The sequence below is a fragment of the Lepisosteus oculatus genome, chromosome 1 (assembly GCF_040954835.1).
Source record: "Lepisosteus oculatus isolate fLepOcu1 chromosome 1, fLepOcu1.hap2, whole genome shotgun sequence".
Taxonomy (NCBI): Eukaryota; Metazoa; Chordata; class Actinopteri; order Semionotiformes; family Lepisosteidae; genus Lepisosteus; species Lepisosteus oculatus.
This window is the reverse complement of record NC_090696.1, coordinates 22,293,001-22,311,979: the sequence shown is the minus strand read 5'-3', so window position 1 is coordinate 22,311,979 and position 18,979 is coordinate 22,293,001. Positions and strand designations below refer to the sequence as shown.

General features: G+C 39.1%; 1 protein-coding gene across 4 annotated transcripts in view; it reads right to left on the bottom strand.

The window, feature by feature from the left end:
• The window catches only part of marchf1 (membrane-associated ring finger (C3HC4) 1), a 133,083-nt gene extending 120,021 nt beyond the window's left edge, over nucleotides 1-13,062 (bottom strand). Inside the window, exon 1 of one of the 4 annotated variants that reach the window (XM_015344469.2) lies at nucleotides 12,864-13,062. The gene's annotated coding sequence lies outside the window, so the exon portion shown is untranslated. The remainder of the gene's footprint in view (nucleotides 1-12,863) is intronic. The other 3 variants (XM_015344471.2, XM_015344473.2, XM_006629467.3) reach the window with 3 other exon arrangements.
• Nucleotides 13,063-18,979: the final 5,917 nt, after the last annotated feature.

Below are 18,979 nucleotides of genomic sequence, written 5' to 3'. Positions count from 1 at the left end.
TGGAAAATGAGCTGGTGGTGTATTACTACAAAGAAGTATTTAAATACAGATTCTTGTGTATATTTTGTCTGTGTTCACACATATTCTTGGCCAGGTGTCTCCACTTTATAGGCAGGAGGCCTGTCTGGCCTGTATACAACTGCTGGAAATCCTGCAGTAGATGCTTCAAAACAGTACTGCTACTAATCCTACAGTATGTAGGATCCAAGACATGTTTTTCTGAAGAAGAGAGCTGACCATGATATCTGCCAGTTGATCCCAGTTGCTTTCCAGCATCTTCTGAGACTATAAACAATATCTCTACACATTGAAAATTGACAAGTAAACAATTCTCTGTAGGGGTCCTACATTTTGATTCATCTCAGTTTTTACACAACCAAGGAATCACAATGACAATAATGAGCATTAGACTTGGTTTTCAAACCGTGTATCTCAAAGAGTAGTTTTCAACTCCATGTTGTACACACCTGGGCATGCTGCACTTTATCTTGATAAATATTTTGTGATTTACAGAAATGCTCTTTTCCAATGTTTCACAGGCTTTCTAACCTGTTTATATATAAGCCTAATAACCTATATGTGATGCATTGTTTGTTGTGCATCTACTGTAGTTAATCAATCTAACATTCACGTTATTGTGAATTTATTTAGGAAATGAAAGGCTGGTACCCTTGAATGTTAACCTAGGAATTAGAGATAATTAATTCAGCAACAAAACCTTTAGGGAACAACAATAACAAAGGAGTAAACTTAATTTTCCATCTCTGAAGAATACTAAAGGTAACATATACAAATTGTCCGTAGTATGTGGCATTGTGTTTTTAAATCTAACCCACTGAGTCAAACCCACTTCTTCACCCTGTAGACAGTGGATAAGCATGGTCATTCTTTTTTTAAATGGTGTGCCTAAGGAGACATTTCTGATTTAGCCAAACTGGATTTATAGGATAAGAGCAGTTAAGAACATTATAAAGGTTAAAAAATGAAAGGATGCCATTTGACCTATCATACTCATTTGGTTGCTACTGTAGCAGCTTATTGATCTACGGATCTCGTCCAGCCATTTCTAGAAGGTTTTCAGGGAGCTGATTTCTAGAACATGGCTGGACAGCATGTTCTAGTCACCTATAACCTCTAGTGCAAACAAACCTTTATACTTATAAAGTCTTCGTAACCTCCGGTTTTGCCCCTGAGGTCCTGTCAAGCATTAAGTAATCGATTGTGTTGATATAGTCATTCGGATACAGAAGTTTAGCATCATTGTATAAACTTCAGACGTTCCAATCCTAGCTTCAGAACACTGCACAACACTAATTTCCTATTTTCTGTACACTACCTACCAAGTGTTTTTTAAGCGGCCTTGGTTGAATGGTTTGTAAGAAAGCAATCAAACCAGTAATAACAATGGGAATTCATACAGAACACTTATAATGGGATACATGGCAGGTAATACATTCAAAATAGAAAGTACAGATTAGGCAGCCAATATGCAAATAGTTTGCATATGGTACAGAGTTCAACGGAATTACAGAAGTGGGGTTGATTTAAATAGGTTTAACTTAGGAAAAGATCTTGATCTTAGGAAAAGCCTCTAGATCTAGTGAATTTCTGAATGGAGGAAAATTGTCAAGCTATCAGATGTTGCTTATTTTATTGTTAATGTTTAAATATTTTTAAAGATTTTCAAATATTCTTATTTGCTGAGTTGGAAAAAAATCACTATACAAAACATCTTGCATCTTGGTTCTGATCTAAACTGGTTCATTCACTTCTCATACAAAGGTACCATATTTTGAACTGTACACTTGAATAAGAATGTTCTCAAAGTATATTTGTATTAATGTACAAGACTATACAACTATATTTTCTATTTTCCATGTAGCACTTAAAGTGATTTTTATCAGCATATTTTAAAATGAACCGAGAGAGGATTCTATCGATATTGTATGATGTGAACTCACTGCATTCTCAACTAGTTTTTAGACAACACTGAATGTTCACGTTTTGCACATTTTGTACATTTTGTACAAGAATTTGTATACAGTGTAATTCAAGAGTTTTCAACTTTGTTACCCAAATATATTTCAGTTTCAGTTGTGCAGTTCCTTTTGTGATCAGAACATTGCCGTTGTGAGATTCAAAATTTTCCCACTCTTCAGTGTATTTTATAACTTATTAAAGCTCATGAACAAGTGATGTCCATTAATGGGGATATCTGACAAATGTTGCTGCTATTTAAATAGCATTTCAGCAGTGTGTGTTATTTTCTACAATGGTTCATTGTAGGTCTATCAAAGCAGTAGAATTCAAATGCATAAGCAGAATAAAATATACAAAAGTAGAACAAAAGGAGCTTAGAATCAGAATAACTAAATTGATTTACATGTATAATCGACTCCCATTGACATGAAATTAAATGTGTTTTAAAGTAATAGCTTGTTGCATGCTTTACACAAAAAAACACAAGAGGAATTCGAATAAATGGAGTTTTTAATGCAAGTTTGGGAGGAATGAAAGCAGCCGAGCTCATTCGACACAGCTGCTGCAATTCTCACTAATCCTGACGTAAGCAACTGGTCTCCATATATATCAAACGTCACCCTCTCCTTTTCCTCGTTCGTTTTCTGCATGGCTCGTTTTCGCCTAGCTCGAATTCGTGCTCCCTTCTCATGGATTTGCAAATTCGCTGCTCCAATGAAGACCTTTTCTGCAGCACAGGAGAGTCTCCTACCCCTCTCGTCCAGCCTCCCCCCCCCCCCCGCTCCCCTCACCTCCGTCTCATCGCCTCCTTTACCCGCCGTGCCACATCAGCGCTGCTCATTTCCCAGCCAGTCCTCACAAGATTCAACTCCTCGCCAAAGACTGCGTTCCGCCTTCGTAGTCCCTCTCTCATCACAAACCCAGCCTTCCTGTCCCTCCACGGTAAAGCCTCCAAATAACCCACGCATCTCTCGAGGATGTCCCAGCCGCCGCGCTTCACGCACATCGGCTCCCCCTTCTCCTGGATCATCTCTCGCGATTTCCAACTAGACCATAGCAAGCCTCCAGAGGATACTTCGAAAACATGGTGTCTGTTTTAAAAGAAACGCTTCCAAAAACGCTCTGTTTTCCCTGTACTTAACCGCAGTCTACAGAAAGGAAACATCAGCTACATAGCTTCCCCCGGCGCCCTTCGATGACATCACCCGCTCCGCCGCCACTCTTCCCAACGTGAGGACCCCGAGGCTGTCCGCGCCTCTGCCTGTTGTGTCTTCTGTCTTGTCTTGTCCTGATATATCCGTGTCTGTGTCTCTTCCCCAACCAAACCATTCCTCTGCTGAACAACCCCACCTAACCTCTTTCACCCAGCCTCCGTCCCTAAACTCCTTGCTGCCGAGTCTAAGGCCCCAGGGTCACGCCCCTCCCCAACCCCCTTCTCTGCTTAATCTAATTTCTGCACTCTCTTCTGTCTCTACCTCCGGCGTCCAACGGGCTCAAGCTCCGCCAGCTTGGTGCCTTCGGCCCCGGTTACTTTTCTTTCAGCCCCTGCTGCGTTCTCCACGGGCCAAAGGCCATCCAGTAAACGACCCCCAGCTCAGCCAGCAGGCGGCTCTTACCCTCCCCCACCCCCTGGCTTCCAAGCAGCCTCCTCAGTCCTTCACGCAGCCTTTGCCCCTGCTTCAATTCCTCCTCAACAGTCTTCGGCTTCCATATCCCAAGCCAATGAGCTTCAGGCCCCAGATCCGTCTAACCCCTCCTACCACAGTCTGCTTTCCGCTCTTCTTCCCTCCTTATCTTCTCCCATCCCCGGTACCAACACGGCATCAGTCATCCCATGCCTTCAGCCCTGGATTCCAATCTCCCCTTTACTAAGGACTTTTCTCTCCGAACAGCCGTTCCTCTCCCAGCTCCTCCTCACGCACTAAAGTTTAGTCCTCCTCCCATTCCCTTTTCACTCTGGCAGCAAATTCTACGAGGTGCAGACGTCAATCTAGCTCACCTTCTCTCTTCCTCCACTTACAACTCCGATTCCAGAACAGTCGACTGCAGCTCAATTTCTGTTACTCTCTAATCTTCTGACCCTCACTCTGCTTCAGTCCTTCGAATTTCCGACTTTAGCTTGGCTTTCAGCATTTTTCGCGACATCATGTGCTCCGCCTTTCCTGAACGTCGTCAGGAACTCGACGATTACATGCACATCATCCTCGATCTATCTGTCCGTTTCGAGGGCTCCCTGTTCTACAACTACCACAAGCAGTTCTCGGCCAAGGCCACTGCCCGCCTACTCCAATGGAACCAGCGCACCTACTGGGGAGCCCTCGTCATTGAGCTTTACTGCCACACTTTCGCCGGCATCAGAGCTCTTTCCTGCGACTTCTGTTCCTCTTGGACACATTCATCAAATCTTTGCCCAAATACAGTCCGCAAGCTCAACCCCGACTCTGCCCCTTCTCCTCCTCAGCATCAATTCTCCCGCCAGGTCTTCTTCAAACCTTCCCGGTCCAGAGACGTTCGATGTCGCCCCATCGTGATGATCAGAGGTCAACAAATTTGCAACAACTTCATTTTTTCGACATGCAGCTCTTCCCTTTTTCAATCCTCCACATTTGCAGCTTCTGCGGCGAAGCTCACGCTCGCTCCGCCTGCCCCCGCCGGCCTTTCCATGCTCGCTCCACCTTCAGCGTTCCCAAATGACTACTGGCTTTTCTGTCTACCCCAATTGATATCCCCGCTCTTGCTTCCGAACTGCTCCGTCACCTCGACCCCCCCTCTTCCACCCACATCTTACTCGACGGCCTTTCCTTCGGATTCTCACCAGGCCTGTGCACACTTCCTTATTCCCCTGTCTTTTGCAAAAATTTGCAATCTGCCACCGCCGATCCCCAGTCCATTGATTCCTTGTTAGCATCTGAAGTCGAGAACGGTTTCATGATCGGCCCACTTGACTCTCCCCCATTCCCCGCATACCGCATCAATCCCATCGGTATAGCGGTCCATAAGTATTCCTAAGGTAAAAACGCCTTATAATCGACTTGTCAGCCCCCCATAAGTCCCGCGTGCCAAGTCTCAGTAGCCTTATTCCCAGTTCAGACTTCTCCCTCCACTATGCCACAATCGACCATGCCATTTCTCTCATCAGAATCGCAGGTCCGGGCGCCTGGCTAGCGAAGGCCGACATCTCCAGTGCCTTTAAAGTTATGCCTCTCGACCCAGACTTCCGGCACCTCCTTGGAGTTCACTGGCGGAACAAGTTCTTCTTCGCAGTCCGCCTTACTTTCGGATGCTTGGGTAGCCCGAAAAATTTTCGATACCTTAGCCGAATCTCTCTGCTGGATCCTCTTGAATAACTATAGGCTTCCTTTTCTCGACCACCTTCTCGACGATTTCCTTACCATAGATTTTCCTCATGCCCCACCCGCAAGAGCCTCTTCCACACTTACTTCCATTTTCGGGAAACTAGGGGTACCTCTCGCCACAGACAAAACAACCGGTCCCTCTCATATAATCCAATTCCTCGGGATCACCCTCAATTCCATCAATTTCTCTGCCTCCCTGCCTCGCGACAAGATTGACAGGATCCAGACGTATATCTCTACCTATTCTTCCGCCAAATCTTGCACAAAGAGGGAACTTCTCTCTCTGCTCGGCCACCTCAATTACGCCATGCGTATCATTCCTCAAGGACAGTCATTCATCTCCTACCTTCTTGACCTCGGCTCTTCCATATCCTCTTCTTACCACCACGTAAGCCTTTCAGCCGACTGCAAATCCGAGCTCAGGCTTTGGCAGCTTTTCTTGGCCAACTGGAATGGCATATCTCTCTTCTACAATGACCTCCTCTCCGACCCCGAGGATATCCAGCTTTTCACAGACGCAGCCCCCTCAGTCGGTTTCGGAGGCTATTACAAAGGCCAGTGGTTTGCGGCCCCTTGGCCTCCTGAATTCTCTTCAATCCCTCTCGCCAACCAGTCATCGGCCTTGTTCGAAATATTTCCAATTGTCGTTGCAGCTTCTCTTTGGGGCCACAATTGGAAACAATAATCTGTCCTTATCCATTCTGACAACTATGCAGTAGTTCATATAATCAACAAAGGAAGGTCTTCATCCCGATCTATCATGAAATTTCTCCGCCGCCTTAAATGGATTTCTCTCACACATCAATTCGTCCTCGTAGCTGCTCACATTCCAGGTCACCTTAATGAGATAGCTGACTCTCTCTCTCGCTTTCAATTTCAGAAATTCAGGAACTTGGCACCAGATGCAAGACCGAACCCCTGCACAGTACCTCCCTATTCAGAACTCACGTTCCTCTGAATCATCCTTTCCATCACTACGTCCAGCTGGCCCAGCAAACTATCCTCTTAGGGATTGCCCCTCGAACTCTCGACTCTTACTTGACTGCCTGGAAGGGCTTCCAATCCTTCCACCTCTCCACGAACATAAAATTCCCTTCTTTCGATATTCTCACCATATCATCCTTCATTTGCTATTGTAGAAACTCACTCAAGGTACAAGCATCCACCACCAAAGTATACCTGTGTGGCACCCACTTCTTCCATAAACGCCTTTTCGGCACGACCTGTCCCTCCCTTATCCACCCTCAAATTAGTCTCCTGCTTAAAGACTATCAGCGGCTTGATAAACCACTTCCGAACCAACGCGCACCACTTACCTCGGACATCCTCGAATCCTGCAGCTACGTTCTCAGGTCGGGTTACCACTCACGCTGGGTCGACCGCACTCTCGAATCTTTATTCTTGTTAGCCTTCTTCGGCTTCCTAAGATGCTCTGAAATTACCGCTGCTTCCACATCCTTCGATCCTTCTTCTCAGCCCTGCTTATCCGACATCTCCATCTTATCTTCCGATACACTGACCTTCTATCTCAAGAAAAGCAAAACTGACCAACTCGGGTCCGGCACTCTCATCTATTATTTCAAACTCTGTTCATACGTAAGCCCATACGAGCCTCTATCTCATTACGCATATCTTCGCACCTCTGCCAGAGCTTTGCCTACTGACCCCCTGTTCGTAAATGAGAAGGACCGTATTGTGACCCGCAACTGGTTCCTCTCTCACCTCTTCGACATCCTTCTAACTGCCGGATACCCCCTTGAACAATTCTCCGGGCACTCCTTCAGATCAGGGGCCACGTCCTCTGCAGCTCACCAAGGCATACCCGAGTATCTCATCAAGCAACTCGGCCTTTGGTCCTCCGAGGCTTTTCATGCATACATCAAAACTAACCCCGGTACCCTCAAGCAGGCACTTTCTCTCCTCAGCTGAATTAGTTTAATAATCATTTGGTTTTTGTTTTTGTTTTTCTGCACTGGTGACTGGGGGTCCCGCTTGATTCTTTTGGAGGGTCCTATCCTCCCCGTCCAACGGCCGGGAGGTTGGCCCTCAGCCAAGCAGGTTACGCCAAATCTCCACATCTCAATAAATGATTCTAATTTCTCCCAAGCTTTCAGCTGCCGTCATTCCTCATGAAATAGAGTTTTTAATGAAAGTTCGGGAGGAATGAAAGCATTCGACACAGCTGCTGCAATTCTCTCTAATCCTGACGTAAGCAACCGGTTTCCATATATGTCAAACGTCACCCTCTCCTCTTCCTCGTTCGTTTTCTGTATCCCTCCTCCACCCCCTCTCCACCTTTGCAGCTACCCTATTGGTCGCATGGGGGTCCTATCCTCCCCGTCCAACGGCTGGGAGGTTGGCCCTCAGCCAAGCAGGTCACGCCAAATCTCCACATCTCAATAAATTATTCTAATTTCTCCCAAGCTTTCAGCTGCCGTCATTCCTCGTGAATTTAACATAACTGTAAAAATTGGTATCTGATTACTAAAATAATATCTTTATATTCATAAATATAAAGAATATAATGGCAGGGCTACGTCATACAAAGTTAGTAATTAGTTGCTTCTGAAGAATAATATATTACTCAATAGATAACCATTACAACAAGGATATACATGCAGGATATCATGCTATTGATTAGCCATCTTTAAAGGATTAATTGCACATGTAAAAAAAGTTAATTAAACAAATGGTAGGTACTTAATCTTTGTCACCTTGTATACTATCAGCACTAAACTTTTAACCCTTGTGAAGTATAAATGTTTAGCAGACTTTTTTTATTATTTTTGTGAAGATCGTCAGAAAATGGAGGAAATATTCCAAGTTCCAAATATATAATTATGTAGTACATGCATCATTTGGGACTTTAAGTAGAATTTTTGACCAGTAGTTCTGAACATTTTTTTGCAGCAAACATATGTTCCTTTGGGAGAGTTAAATTGATTTTAATTGTAAAGGCTGTCTCATACGGTTAACCAAAGAAAACCAAAGTGAACAAAGGTCTGGTCACCTCTTTATGAGAAGACCGTTAGCAATATTACTACAATTTAAAACAGTAAAAGAGGAGAAAAGGCTAAGAAATATGATTGGCTACCCGTGCCAGACATACAGTAAACACAACCACATACTGTAGAAGCTGGAAGGCAGAGACACAGACACATCCAAAGTGTCACACAAAGGAGAGAAAAAAGATTACCAAAACAACCCCAAAATTATTTCCAAATATTTAAATAGACACTTCATCTCTTGAAGATGCCTCATTAACACAGACCCATGCTGTGTTGTTTTGAAAGCTCGTTGGTCATCAAAGAAGAACGCCTACTTGTAATTCACAACCTGACTGAGGGATGTTACTCTGACAGGTGTGTATATTGTGAAATGATGTGAACCACCATTATTGCACACAGACAGAGGTCACTTAAGTAAGTATGTGGCTCATTACATCACTTTTTGGTCACCTACTGTAAATAAATTTAGGCTTGCCACTGCAAAGGATTTGAATAATTCTGCAATATTGATCTTCTTTCATATTAGGCAAGTTACTTGTTTTTGTTTTTTGCTTTGACTGTTAAAAAATTAAGTGCTACTTCAAAGTATGACTGCAAGCTTTAAAGTAATAAAAGGCAAAAAGCTATGGAATCGTCCAAATATGTTTGCAAGGCACTGTATTTTAATTACTATCGAGTTTCAAAACAGTATGCAAGCTCACCAGTCTTTGTTAATGTTAACCTGCACTGTGGGGATACATGCCCAACATTTACATACATACTGTACACTTACTATGATGTCCATGAAATATATGCATGACACCACAGCAAAAATCCCTCTTTGCAAATCGAGTTTCCAATAAAAATCACATTTCTCTTGTCAAGGCCAGCAGAAGTATTTGGAACACAACTGTCAAGTAAAATAATTAAATATGTACTTAAGATCTGAATTCAATTCTGAAAAGTCAAATGGTTTTACTTGTATTTAAGTGATATTTTATTTTTAAAAAGTAGATATATTTTCTTGCTTTAAGATAAAAGAATTATTCATTTTTGCACACTGCAGAAATTCTCGTCTTTGACCCATATAATCCTAAATATGAATATTATATATAGAAATTGATCACCAATCATTTGCATTTAAAAATATGCCAAATCTCATGTTATACCATTCAAGGGTATAACATTAAACAGTAAACAATTATTATTTCCTTACCAGATGCTCATATGCAGGGAAATAAACAAATTATACAATAAATTATAAAATTAGAGGCAAAAGAAAACACTTTTACTGTATTTTAAAAAAATATATAAAAAATGAATGACGAGAAACACAAAGGCTTGGAAGTGCAATGTCTGTACAGTGCAGAACGGAGTGAAAACAATATCAATTGAGTAGTAAACAATGTGTAGGCAGGAATCATTGATCACAGTATAGACAGAATGCCACTGAGTACTGTGCGTAATAAACTGGCATTACATGATCTCTCTTGCAGACATCAAATGGAACTGTTGTTGGGCTTGAATGAGTATCACATTAGCTGATTAACTGATCTCCTCTCGTAATCCGTTAGCCTGTTCAAACATAATCAAAGAAACTGTTGATCCTAGAAAATAAATGGACGATGCCAGCTGGTAATTTGTTTTGAATCACTGTATGTGTGTTCTTACTGTTTTATGGATTATTAATGGGAAATTAGGTCATCTCAACACTTTATTCAGAACTCTAGCCTTCACCTATGTCTGCAAATTTGTTCAATTGTTCCAAGTATACAATACATGGCCCTACTGCCCAATTCAAAGAGCAAAATTGCAACTTGTATGCTGTACAGTACATACAAGATTTAATATAACAGAAAAAAAAACTGTTTATGCATAATTAACTTTTTCTAGGCTTAAAACATTTTTTCATCATAGTGCATGAATTTTAAAATGATCCACGGGTTATCCTAAAGTGATCTTTAGAACAGTAAACATCTTCAAAATCACTCTTACCTACCAGTCATTGCTCATCATGCTCATTCCCCCAGTTATATTCACCATTAAAACCCAATAGGTAAGAAGGAATATCCCCCCTTATAAGCCCATTAAACTGATTGTTCTAACAAGACTCAGCAAAAGGATTGCACGTGTTACACTTATTCAAAATGTAGCTGCAATCCAAGATGTAAAAAACTCAATACCTGACAATTCTAAATATTTGTAAAAAAAAAATCAGTAGTTGAATAGGGTGAACTTCAGAACTTTGAGAAACTTGAAACATATCTTTTAAATTCATAATGCATAGATCACATCAAATCCCTCAGAAAAAAATAAATAATTTCTTGGTTCAATTTCATGATAATCATAGCATTTGTTTTAAATAGCTATGATATTTTTCATTACAGACTAACAAAACTGAAATGTATATTTACAAAAGAATAAAAAAATAACTGTAAACCATTTTTGACTAGTAGTAGTAATAGCAAAGGTCTGTTAGTTATTATGCTTTTCTTCCTATGATAATTCAATGTTCTCAAAGTTTCTTCAAAGTTCTTTCTCACACATTTTTCAGAAAAAACACCACATTCTACATATTTTCCAACAGATGCATCTTCCTTTCAATAGTATGTGCTGCATTGAAGTACTATTTTTAGTGAGACTGCACCCTCAACATAAATACTAAGACTTTGAGCAAAAAATACACATATGTACATTAAGAAAGTACACACAATAAGTCTACGTATTTCTAGTACAAAATACAAGAAATTGACAAGTAATATAAAATAATACAAAATACAGAATAAGGCCATTATGTACAATATTATGTAAATTATACTTTTAATAGGCTAGATTAAAGGTAGCAGAAGTAAGCCAGAGAACAGATATATCAGATATGTGAATCTAAGATATGTAGAAAGGGCAGAGTATCATTCTTGTACACAGACAGTTCTGAATGAAGAACATGTACTGTATATGTATTACAGCTGTATGTACGTTCTCAGAAATGTAATGTGCTTAAACATAATATTTACAAGCACCTAACATTATTATTCAATTCACGGAAACACATTTCAACCATTCAATCAGTGTCAAATAACGTTGATTTGGAAAAACATACTTTTTTCAATTAAATTCAATTCCTGTTGGCATTTTCAGCTACTGGACATACTGTACATTTACTCACTGCTCTAAACTGTGGAATAACCCATTGACAGCTGTCAGTATATTTTTGAGTAAAAAAAGCTGGTGATAAGTATCAGGAGCAGAAGCACAGTATTAATTACTTTAAAATGTGGTGATTTTTATCTGTGTATGTGACCATTTCTGGACATTAGATAAATCTATTCATTACCTCTTGAAATGCATACAATCCCATTTCATATAATTACAGTATGTATGTGACCATTTCTGGACATTAGATAAATCTATTCATTACCTCTTGAAATGCATACAATCCAATTTCATATAATTACAGTATCACTGCACACGGACTGAAGTATTCTGGGTTCCATATAAGAACATAACATAACCATTCTTCACTGTTAAATTCAGACTCCCAACGCATCTCCATGACAGTCAAGCGACATAAAGAAAACAGTGTGGTGATCCAGAAATTATTATCTTTCTTAAACTAGTACATCTGTAGAATTTTCTGAAAACTTATTATAAGTAATACGTTAAAAACGTAAACGTTCTAATTAAGATATTTAAATATAAGATGTGTGTTATTTAAACAGAACACTAACTCAATGTTGTATTTTTAGAGGTAAATCTAGTAGAACTGGGTGTTTTGTAACTAGCTCTCCAATTAAGTAAAAAATGAACGATAAAATGTTGCGAAAAATCCAAAAGCTTTCTTGGGGTGTTTCCCAAATACTGGTCACAAACCACAACTGTGATACCTAAAACGATAAAGCCCTTAACAAGTTACATATATAAAGGCCAGATTTAAACACAATACAAAATTTTGCCAGACTATTTTAAACTACTTTTCTTTTGGATACCATATTCACACTATTATTTGTTAATTGAAAAAATCACGTTATAATTAACAGGTTCGAGGACTTCATGTTACAGACTTAGCTTTTGGGGACAGGTAATCCTTCAATCAAAAATACATTATTATATTATCCTGATAATATACCGTCGTAGATAACATCCTTTATGAGCTGGAATGAGACACAGCATGGATTTAACATTACAGACCATATGTCCAACACATTCCCCAGCATTTCACTTTTTATCTTCAGACAAGCATGTCCGCGGAAAGGGTTAATTAACATTCCTTTATACCACGTTTTAGTGTTTTCCTGTTAAAAATAACATCGATAGAAAAGTAACAATTAAACTAATACAAATTAAATTAAGTGCAAAATGAATCAGAAACTGGATACGATGGCAAAAATGTTACTGATCTCAGTTTGCATCGTGGTCAGATTACGTGCCGAGATTTACATATACTGTAGATATTTTTAAGTATCGCACGTTTTCCTTGCAAACCACGCAATAATACCTTCAAAGCCAAAGATATAAAAAGCAGTGCTGATTCATTACTTACCAACAAGCGATTCATTACATGGTGCACAGTTGTGTTATATCCCACAATCTTAACAACAAGGCTAGCATCTCCACATGCTTTTCATTCCCCAACCAAAATAGTCACAACAGCTAGAAAACACGCCTTCCTTTCAAGTCAGCTGTAAAATACAGCATCCTCTCCAGCTGAGCTTAACCAGTGTTCACATTCTATGTTCTACTGAAATGATGTCATGCTGTAGAGTTGCTGTCCTCAAAGACTGGAATAATCAATTGCAGAGGCGGTGATAGCATACCTTCTTAGTAAGGAATAAGAAGCAAATGAAACGAACTATGTCAAATAAATGTATCACTTGTGTAAAACTAATATTTAATCCAAGTTTGTAAGACCATTATCAAGAACTGAAAAACCAATAAAAGTAATAAAACTGTCAACTTATTAAGAAAATCTATCGTTAGCACTATCAGTATCTGCACTGACAGCGGGATGTTCGTACTATTCGCATTATTTATATTGAAATTGAAGGTAGTAAGTGCAATTTACACAGAGTAGGAGCTACTCTATATGTGTTAAAATACAGTACTTTCAAATTAGGAATCTGAATATATTAAAATCGATTAAGTGCCTTATAAGATACTACTGTAAATCCTTCTATTAGTAGAAATTTAACAGAAGCCATGCATTAGCGACAAGATGGGCAGAGCAAGCCTTAACCCAGCGTTTTCAGGCTGGTCGAAGATACAGTACCCCTGTCACAGTCCTAACATGCAGCTTCCATCAAAAGTTTGGTGTCAAGCCAGCACCGTCAACAATATAAATGAAGTCACCAACACCGCAATAGATTTTATGAGTATATATTCAGTCCTGTCACCATACTGTTTAGTTTAATAAAGTGTTGTTACATCCGTATCTAAAAATCAGGCCTGTTAAATGCAAAAACTGCAGTAGTATCTACAGTATGAGATTTGATTTGCAAGTAAATAATGAGCGCATGAGGAGAGAAGTGAAACTCAGACCCATCATGCCAAATAATCTGATGGAGATCATGGCCATCAATGGGGAAGAAGCTTAAAAAAATTGTAAAGTACGTAAACAAGAAAGGGAACTTTTTTAACAACAGTACTTCTAAATATCTTCCCACCTTCTTCAGGTGTCTTCCCACTTGAAGAAGGCTCCACAGCCAAAACATTGTGTTTTCTTTCTTTTCTTTTCAGCATGCAATTAACCTATTACTTGTTCCTTTGCAGCCTACGCATGCTGACGCAGCTACCCGCCTGATCTACTTCTAAATATCTTTATTGGTAAAGAGACACACAGAAAAACAAATCACATAATTGAAAAGTACACTACAAGCAATAATGTAATAAATGATGTTTCAAAGTCCCAGGATTAAGGTATACATCAGAAATTATTTCATATTTCTTAAACATTTACAATTTAAGATATAGTTGAAATTCCTTGTACAGTATTTCAACTAGTGCATCCACAGATAAGGAACCACCTTTATGTCAATACATTTCTTTGAGGAGACTTTGATTTCCTTAGAAACAAAGCATCATGCAAATTAAGTGAAGTGCTTAGATTGATCAAGAACAGCCCCCTGAAGTCTGGTTTGCAAGAATGCAAGATCATTATCACAAGAAAGTTATTCACAGGATAATTATCACAAATGGTGACCCCTAAATGCATCGATTGCTTTTAAAAGCTAGCTTTTTAGCTGACTTGGCACTTTTGGGGGTGCTAGGACCCTTTTTATCCCACAACAGTTCATAATATCTCCCAGCAGCAGACATTAGTATTGTATAAGCAGTTACCCATTTTATTCAATCGTCAATCTAACTGCCTACCCAATACACACAACACATAGCACAAGCACAATCACAACAGCCACTTACTCACAGAAACTTACAAGTACCCCATGGACCCCAGTTACCAACACCTAAATGTCCCAAAGGAGCATTCCAGTTTTATGAAACCAGCTCTAGTCTGTGTCCTGATGTGCCTCTTTCTTCCTCAGCGAAGAAACAAGAAACTGTGTAGCTTTAGGCATCCTCCTAAGTCCCAGCCATGCTGAACACTGTGGTCCCTTATGCGTTGCCCCCTACCACCATCTTTTCTCCAACTTCAGCTTCAGGTCTGGGGGATGACTGAGCCCTGCTCAGGGCTCATTGATCAACAGGCTGCATGCAGATAGCCAGGTATAATGATATTCACAGCCTGTTCTATAGCCCATTCTCAGTCTGAGGTCCGTTTAGATATGTCTTGCAAGAACGCATCACTTCTGAGCTGTGTGATAACTAGAAAGTGCACAAACAAGGAGGACTTCGATCAATGGGAAGCTCGAGAACAAGAAAAGATGAATACACCACCCTTAGAGAGACACTGGCCATTCTATGCAAATTTAAAGTCAGCATAGTCCCCGCCACCTGGTACCTCACACCCTTTTTTCCACCCACTCTTTGGCATACAGTAATTTCACTGGAAAGCTGAGACTGAGAGATGGTATCGTTAGGTATTGGTTATATAATATTGCAAATACTGTTTTCATTTTTAAAAACATGGATTTGGTGTTGGTGGACCAGTATGTTGCAGTTGTCACTCTGGACAAAAGCTTTGAGAGGTAGAGATTCATTTCAAAGAGGAGAAAGAGGAGAAAGTGGAAAGAGAAAGAGAGCTGGAATATAAAGCAAAACAGAAAAAAAAGTACAGCAGATGAGAAAGAATATCCAAATAGGACATGGGATGCACACTGGAGAGTTGAATTCCAGGAGACGCGTCATAAGCCACAGCTGTACTGTACTGTAAACGAATGGAGAGGTTTAAAAAATAAATCAGTCTATAGCTGAGAGCTGGTGGAAGATGTGATTTTTTTTTAGGATTTTTTTTTTCTGTTAAAAGAGGATAGGAATCCCTTTAAAAGCACATACTGTACAGGAGACAGAAATGTCAGAGTAATCCTGACCAAAATGTATGATGGAAGAAGTTGTAAATGTGAATTGTGTGAATTGGTTCTCACCTTGAAAACATTTTTTTCCAAGAATCCTTTTTTACTGCCAGGTCAGCAGAGCTATCATGAGTAACAGGATGGAAAAGAATATATGGACATCTTTGCTGGTTTGGTGCAAAAAGGTTTCTTGTCTTCTTACACTGGGTTCATTCCTGACATGTACTCTTCCAAAACTCAGTCAAGACAATACTGAGCTAAGTAATTATAGACCAATAAGTTGGATTTGTATTAAACAATGTAAGATTATGAATGAAAATATTAGAGCTAAAATAGAAGATCACCTATGTGGAAATTATATTTTAGGGAATACTCAACATGGATTTAAAAAAGGCAAATTTTCCTTAACCATCTCCAACCAGAGTTCTTCAAACAAGCAAAAACATTAATGGTTACTCAAAAAACATATGATGTTTATTTCAGAAAGCTTTTGATATAAATAAATTATAAAATATAAAGAAATAAAAGAGAGAGTACAGTTGAAGGAAGTATGCTCAAACTGGGGTGATAAATGTACAAAGAACACTACTCTTCCTAATGTATATCAATGATCTACATTAGTTAATAAATTAGTATAGTTAATAAATTATTCATTTTAGCAGATTATACTAAAATAGAACTAGAAAACACTATAGAAACTGCAAATAAAATGCAACCTAAATTTTGATCAAATTCAAGACTGGGTTAACACCTGGCAGATGATTTTTAATGTAGACAGGTGCAGGATTTTATATGCAGGTAATAAAAACATAAACTATAAATAAAAATTGTCCGACACTGAGCTAGAAAAGTCTGCTTATGAAGACATTTAGGTGTTAATGTTGTCTCACTGACAGTGTGGTAAAGCAATAAAAAGGCAAGAAAAATATTAGTAAATACTTGTCAATGTATTTCATAATACTCCACATTTCTAATGTATAAAGCTGGACTCACCTGATGCAGAAATTTGTTTGGATAAATACTAAATTGAATGTTAAACTAAAATATTCTAAAAATGGTTATTTTGTAATAATCATACAAGGGAAAAACATTTCTCATAGAACTGTGTGTGGTTCCAAAAATGTCATCATGGCACCATGTAATACCTACAGAAGTGCCAGTGTTGTAACAACTCACCAATTGATCCTCCACATTGTAACAACTCATCAATTGATCCCCAACCATGCCCCTTCTTCCGCTTTTTAAAACTTCACCCACACTGCAATGGTGCTCGGTATTAGGAGAACCTCCAAACTTGTTCTATCTCTTCAAGACTTCCCAGCTTTTTGACCATGACCTGCTCCTACTCGACCACGCTTTTTGTCTCTAGTCCTTCGAATCTGTTCGCCTCGATACACCTCGACCTCTAACCTGCATAGGGTCCTGTTTATTGCTGCTAACAATAAACATAGCACTTTAGATATGTTCTGCTGTATATCTCAAATATAAAAAAAATGATTACTATTCCATAGGAAACTGTGATGAATGGCAGCTACTACTCATCTACGTTAGCAGTGAGCATTTCAGTAATCTGTCACTGTTGGCTTTCGTAACCACCCAAGGCTCCAAAGATGTACTGGAGGTCCCCTTCCAGTGCAGCCTCTCTTCCTCCCTGAAGTAAATTCTAAATATGGAGAAAAGTTTGAGGTATTGTTACAAATATATAAATATATTATTACAAATATATTTATGAATTTTGTACAGAAAAGCCAGTCTGGGTATAACAGCATATATCATATATACTGTAGATTGTCCTTTTAACACCTATGGTTAAGTAAATAATCAGCGCATGCATTTAAATATTATTTTAAGATCTGTTTTTATTAGCAACAATACTGTATTTTTCATCCAAACCTATATTTGGCTTAACTTGCCAGATAGCTATGTTTTAGTAATCAGAGTTATTGAGGAACATAGTACAAGTTAATTGACAACAATTACTTCAAAACTTATCATTTTAACTAGTGGCAATATGCAGTACATTTCATGCAACACGTCGGGCCAGGAAGAGGCAAAAAGCTACCATAGCTTGTCAAAGTTTTGGGCAAAGTAGGAAAAAATGTATTTTCATATTATGTTCAGTATTTGATTGGGCATTATATAAAATACCTTGGCATTAGATGAGCTTCAGCCCCGTTTCCATTTTTCTCACCCTGCATCCATATCATGATCACATTTGCAATATCATGATTTGCCTTTTCAACATTCCCTGGCGTTAATTGTGACAGGGCTTCCCGCGCACAGTTTTCAGTTCAGGCCATTAATCCTTGAGGCTTGGAACAATGCTATTAGCACAATCTCTTCCATTGACTGACTGCAAGTAAGGGGAACTCCTACACGAGTAAATATATTGATCAAGTTGCAGGCTACCTCCTCGGCTCTGTTGAGAGCTTTAAGAACAACCAATTTCGTAAGGCGGTCCCAGTCAACTAAAATATACTTGAGCTCACCATCTGGATGGAATCTGCAAATCAATTTGATCGACTTGACAACCAGAATTGAATGAGAAATGAGCAGTTTAACAATGACATCTTTTTCTACAGCCTTTCTGCTTTTGTTGACAAGGCTCACGCAGCTGAATAAACACTTCAATATCATGATCGCATTACATGAAGAAAACGGCATTATGTGAAATGCCTAGCAATCTATGAAAGAAGTATTTTTTCATACCATGCCAAAAAAAAAGCTGACATTATATAGAATGTCTTTGTATCTGAAGCTCTATATAGAACAAAGGGTCTGGCCTACTGTTATTTCTATATAGCAGGGTTTATCATCAGGTTTCAGCTATGTCTTTTTCTCATGGGAATAAAGAATGACAAAAATGTTTGTTCATCCTCCGTTCAAGAGGTTTTGGGTATTAAAGGAATCTGTGAGTCCTGTGTCTCTCCACTGGAACACAGTTTATTCTCAAATGGGTTTTTTTTTTTGCTTTACTTTCTCAAGAGATTTATTGTTTATAAAATAATCTTTACATTACAAATTGAAAGTAAAGGAAGATGCTATCTGGTATTATAACCTCTGTATTTCACAGGAACATAAGTTCTTGATATGGAATGGCCATTTGGTTCATAAGTTGACCTTAACATTGATGCTCTAAAGGAATTCATGAAGATCATTAAATAAAAAATTAATATTTAAACCTACTATTGGA